We start from the raw sequence: 6,000 nt of genomic DNA, 5'->3' as shown, positions 1-6,000 counted from the left end.
CAAGTGACCTAGAAGTTGGTATATCCTAGCATCTCCATCGCTTCTTTGATTTATTGAGCTGGAATTAACAAAATGTCAAACTAGCTGATGCTTCTTTACTGACAATAATGGTAGTTGCTCCCTCCTTATACAAGCGTAATTTTTAAATAGTTGTGCTTGCAACAAAGTACAAGGTACATCAAGAACAAGTACATCCACCCCTTTCCTGGAAACTGTTACAGCCATTTAGAATAGATACATTGTCGTCTATATTATCAAATTTAAACGATTGTTTCAAGTAAATTAAAATGTTTTAGTTACTAAATAATTAGGAACTATCCTTTCTTAGTTATAATCTTGCAGGTACATACAAAACACTTGTTTAAATATTCACTAGTTTTAATAAAACCAAATTAAGTTAACAGCTTTATAACAATATGTAGCAATTGTAGCAACAATGTAGCATAACTCATAATATGTCAAGCATGTCAGACATGATCGGTTATTATTAGCCCGACAGTCTATACGGCTTATTCTGAGAATTACACAGTGCAGCGGCTGCATCAGCTGCCAAGATGACTGGATCGTTGAACATTCCTACACTACCGCCCTGTTTCGAACGCTATTATTACATATACACAATAGTTATGCATCTCATTTTATTCGTAAAATAGCAGGTGATATATTTAAACTGTGCTTTTTATCATTATAATATATAATTTTATAACTAAACAAATAACGTAAAAAACATAGTTTCTAAAAAATTACTTAATTTTTTTTAAATATTGTTATTATATTAAGAACTTAGGGTTACCGTTATTAATAACTAAACTATACTACTTTCATTTTAATAAATAATAAAACAAAAATCGAAGAAACTAATCTATGAAGACATCTATTGTAAAGATTAAGGAAGCCTAGGGGACACAATGGGTATATTTAGAAATGTATAGTATAGTATAGTATTCTTATATTATGGATATATCGATAAGATAAATAAATTTTTTGACAAATATTTCCTATATTTTATGTTTTAGTTACTTATTTACTTGGATATTAGGTAAAACCTGCAGTACTAAATAAGTACTATGTATACAAAATATTATTATGTGAGTGTTTGGTTTAATACTCATAAATTTACTACTCAATATTTGTGAAATAATACATTAAGCATGCATAATAAAAAGTCAATTGAGACGGTTATTAGTCATTTAAAGCATTAAATGGTACAGTTAATATTATTTTAAAGATCTGATATTAACAGAATGTTTCGTGATGTGCAGAAGTAGAAATATGTACTTTACAGTAAGGCAGAGTAGCTGGGGTAGGTGACTCTTATCATACTACAGTTATTTGATCAAAGCCATGTGTTACACACTCAGTTGTTTTGTATATGATATACATTTGTTTAAATTAAGCTTGCAATGTATTATAATATTTTACATTATACTTGAGTTAATTTACTCATAATGTGATCTTCTACTTTCTGGGTATTATGTTGCGGTATCACTATTTATAAGATACCAATAGTCTTTATATTTTCCGCACTTATATTATATTATAGTAATCAATTATAGCATAACTCCAATAGGTTTAATATGTTTTATTAGCAACTTTGTAGTACCCCAATAACTTAACGTGTCTAGTTTCATCGTAAAAATATATTATACTATAAATATAAACTATTATGTGAAGGCATGTACGTATAATATACTTATATATAAGGCATTTTATAATTTTATATACCTCATTTTAAAGGTTAATAATGTTTTAATAAACGTTTAACTCGTCAAATAACATAGCATCCTGGCATTCATTTAATTTTTTTAGATTTTGATGACGTGACATGTTTCGGCACAGTTTATTCTTTTGATTATTCCTCTTCATAGTACGTCCACATATTTTTTTAGAAAATTAAGTTTCAATTATTTGTGCGAACGAAATATTACATAGCTAATATAATATTAGCGCAATTGGAGATCATAAAAATTGTCTATATAGTACAAAATATTAAACATATTAAAAATGTTTTAACAATAATGTTTTGTCCACAACTTCACTAAACCTGGTCAATACATAGTTTGATACCGTTAATTTTTTGATCAATCCATTCGACAGTTTACTAAGAATTTTCGTTAACATTTAAGAAGAAATGTAAGATTCACGTAAGATCAAGTTTTTGCCCATAATATGTTGTAAATCTTTGACCGGTTAACATTTGGCACATTAAGTTTCAATCATAAAACCACTAACTATTTTTTCAAGCATTATACAATTAAAAGTTACAAAGATTTGTAATTTTACTCTAAACCCCATTAAAACTTACCAAATATCTGGTTAAAACACTACGTATCTGAGTCCTAACTATTATTACATATTTAAACTTCAAATATTCTTTATTAAGATTTTTTTGTAATAAAAAATATAACTTAGTATATAATTTCATTTTATATTATAGCATACTGTTAAGTTTTGGCATACACCAGTATAGTCCAAAATTACCATAAAGATATTTGCTTGAGTTTTATAAACTTCAAAACTCATAGTTTTATTATTATTAGTATTAAGATTAACTTAGTATATTTATTACGTACAATATATCTTATAGTGAGATGTGCGTAATTTACTATTTTAATATTAATTTTGATTTCGATACAGAACTATTAACCGTTTTCCTCTAAGTCAGGGTTTAGATGTGTAAAACGTTATTGGTATTAATATAAGAGCATCTATACGAACTTAAGCCGTTTCATGATGTAGAACCTCTGTCGCTGCTACAAATAATTTTTAATCTAATTATTTACATCCGAATCAAACAACAAATAACAAGCACAAACATTTATTTTAATACAGTTATCCAAGTTCTGATGGTAAATGAGTACTTAATGTTTCAATAGAAGTATGGCTTAGTTGGGTTAAAAAGATTCTTTTTTTAATTTCATCATACTACGTATTTAGTAGCATTTTTAATTAGTTTTTTATCAAAACAAGTTTACATTAAATCCATTTGTACATAAGGTCTTATAAATCAGGTAATCGTAAGCAGGCTTGTTGTAATTAACGCAAGAGCTCTCATAAAACGTCCTCTAAAAAGTTTATTGAGAGGTAAAGTTTCAGAAAATGAAATCAGTCACGTGAAGTAAATGGCCCTTCTCTCTTAACCCACCTCCCTTGACATCAGGGTTCTTTCAAAAGCATCTTTAAGGATAAATTTAAAGCCAATATCATCCATGAGGGTTAACTTTTTAGAGTTTATCATTGAACAGTTAGGTTATTAATTTGTAACTTGTTTATTACTTTACTAAAACATAAAAATAAAAATACATAGTATGTGCATCTAATATAGTATGTAAGGCTATGCTTATATTTTAACCTTAAACGAGGTACATAATATCCAAAACTAAGCACCAATTAAAGAAATCATAAAATTACCATTTAAAAAAGAATACAATTTGGTTCAAATTATTCACAAGATTAAGCATTGAGCTTTATCAATCTTCAATACAAGAACATTTTTTTATATATTATGGCATCCAAATTTATTCACCCACCTGATAATGACATAGTAGATAAAAAAATGTGCATGCCTGATTGGCCAGCAATTTAAGATTCATACCTATCGTTTGAATTCAATTTGAATTTCAAATGATAGGAAACTTATCGAAAAATTAGGCAGATTGTAAAACGACAAAACTAGAGTATTGATGTACGAGGCATCATATTATATAGTAAATACAACCTTAAAGTTTCTAGCTGAAAACTCTAAGGTTTTCAGGTTCTAGCTGAAAACTCATATCGATAGTCCTGATACTCCTCTGCTCAAGCAGTTCTTTTGATAATGTTATTCGATTTAAAATTTAGCAAATATACCAGATTGAAAATTATTTTTTTACAGGTAAATTGCTGCTTTCCTTTAACATAATTGAAGAAGATGATAGTGACGCATACCTATTACTTTCAATTTATTTTACTACACTAGGCATACTATTGTTGTAGTTATAATTGGCTGAAAGCTAGCAAATCCTATGAGGGGCTGGAAAAATTTATTACATTGCTGTATTGAAATTTTACAAGAAGTGTTACATATTTATAGGCACAAATTAGTTATAATTTAATCCAACACTTAGCGTTGGTTACTTTTAAATAGTTTTCTTTAAAGTTATATTTGACAGTTAGGAAATGTTTCGAAATATATACATATTTACAATTTTTCTAAATTGATTTGAATAAAGAAATATTTATATGTAAACGTCAATGATTTCTATGATGGTGCATGTCACCCATCGAATCTGGTTGTGGGTAATTAAAAATATAATTCAAATTTGTTTAAATCAAACAGAAGCATTAAAAAATAGGTATATTTAAAAATATAAGACCGTTTTAAAAACAATTTATAACCAAAACTTAAGACACCACAGCATAAGACTCGTGCGATATCAAGCGGTCAGTAATTTATCAGGTTTAGGCCTAACCAGAACAATTCTGTGATCAATCAGTAAATGATTTACTGCCATTAGGATCTCGTTCCTCAATAGTTACTGATAGTATGTATATATGTGCTTCTCTGTTTAAAAATTGATAAGAATGAAGATTAAATTAGCTATAGATGTATATAGCTTAAGTAATAATGAGTAAAGAAATTTAGACATATAACGGATTTAATATAAGTTTTCTCTATATTTTCGGTTACCCCACAATTGTGCATACCAATTAGTGCATATTATGATGATGGGTATTTTTAAAAAATCACAAAAAAATATGTAAATATAAGAAACTAATTCGGAATAGAATGAAATATAGTTTTATTCCAATATTGGCAAATGGAAATTTGTAATAATACCAACGGAAGAATTTCCAAATGTTTTAACATTTTCCCCACATTATAAAATATAAATAAATAAGTAAAATGAATACCATCCAATATTCCTTCGTATTGCCATCTACAACAGTTAACAAAAACAACGTTTTAGCATAACACATTGTAAAAAAAAATCTCATATCACATTTGTGTGTCAATATATAAAGTAGTAATCCATATAAAATAAAATCCTACAATATGGACTAGAGTTCAGTGTATCAGTTTCCACTTAAAAAGCTTTTCCTACCGGTGATGGAATATTTAATACAACTTTGTATTTGATGAGAACCTTGCACTTGAGTCTTTTATCTTCATCTGACTTCTAAAGTGTGTATGTTCATCCACACTGCATCAAACCTTTGAGACATAAGATTAGGTGTATTAATTTTTAGAGTCACATTTTACAGCCAGCCATAAAGGAAATACCATTACCAAAATTCTTATATATATGCTCCCGGCGGAGCAAGTACTTTTTGTGATTCAATGTTTATTGAAATTAAATAAGGCTATTGCCATTTATACAATTTAACGTATATATATATATATATATATATATATATATATATATATATATATAAGTAGATATGAACATGGCGGTTCTAGCTCACTTTCGGAGCCAACAGTAAATCAAGGGAAAATACTGTTTAAAGGACAATAAACGAATCTGTAAAATCAAACAGTAACTCACGAATGAAAAATTACCGAATCTATAGCTGTTTGCTTCTACTTTCTTGAGCAGTTTTAATGTAAAATCTCCTTAGAATCAATCTATTGGAAATGTTGTCAAATCTGCTACGAATAAACTATAAATTAAAACTTATAAATGGAAATGATGGAATTTGCTAACAATCACTCGAGAAGTCGGGGAGAATGTGAGTAAAACCACATTCTTTTCACGAGATTCATTATTTAACTTTTCCAAGTGTACTATAAAATCATCGAGGATTTCTGGCTTAAAATCATAATCAAATTCAATATCCAAATAGTGAAAGATTATAGGTAAAATCTTCTCATAATAAACGTGTGTATCGATACCTACAAACCTAATGTATTCTTTGAAAAGGAAAATAATTTTTTCAAGGGTTATGAGAGATAAGTAAAAATTTTTATTCTGTTTTCTAAATTCTGTAACAAACTTTGTTTGTTTTTTACCTCCATATTGC

Source organism: Homalodisca vitripennis, chromosome 4, assembly GCF_021130785.1.
Source record: "Homalodisca vitripennis isolate AUS2020 chromosome 4, UT_GWSS_2.1, whole genome shotgun sequence".
Taxonomy (NCBI): domain Eukaryota; kingdom Metazoa; phylum Arthropoda; class Insecta; order Hemiptera; family Cicadellidae; genus Homalodisca; species Homalodisca vitripennis.
Note: the sequence above shows the minus strand (reverse complement) of the source record.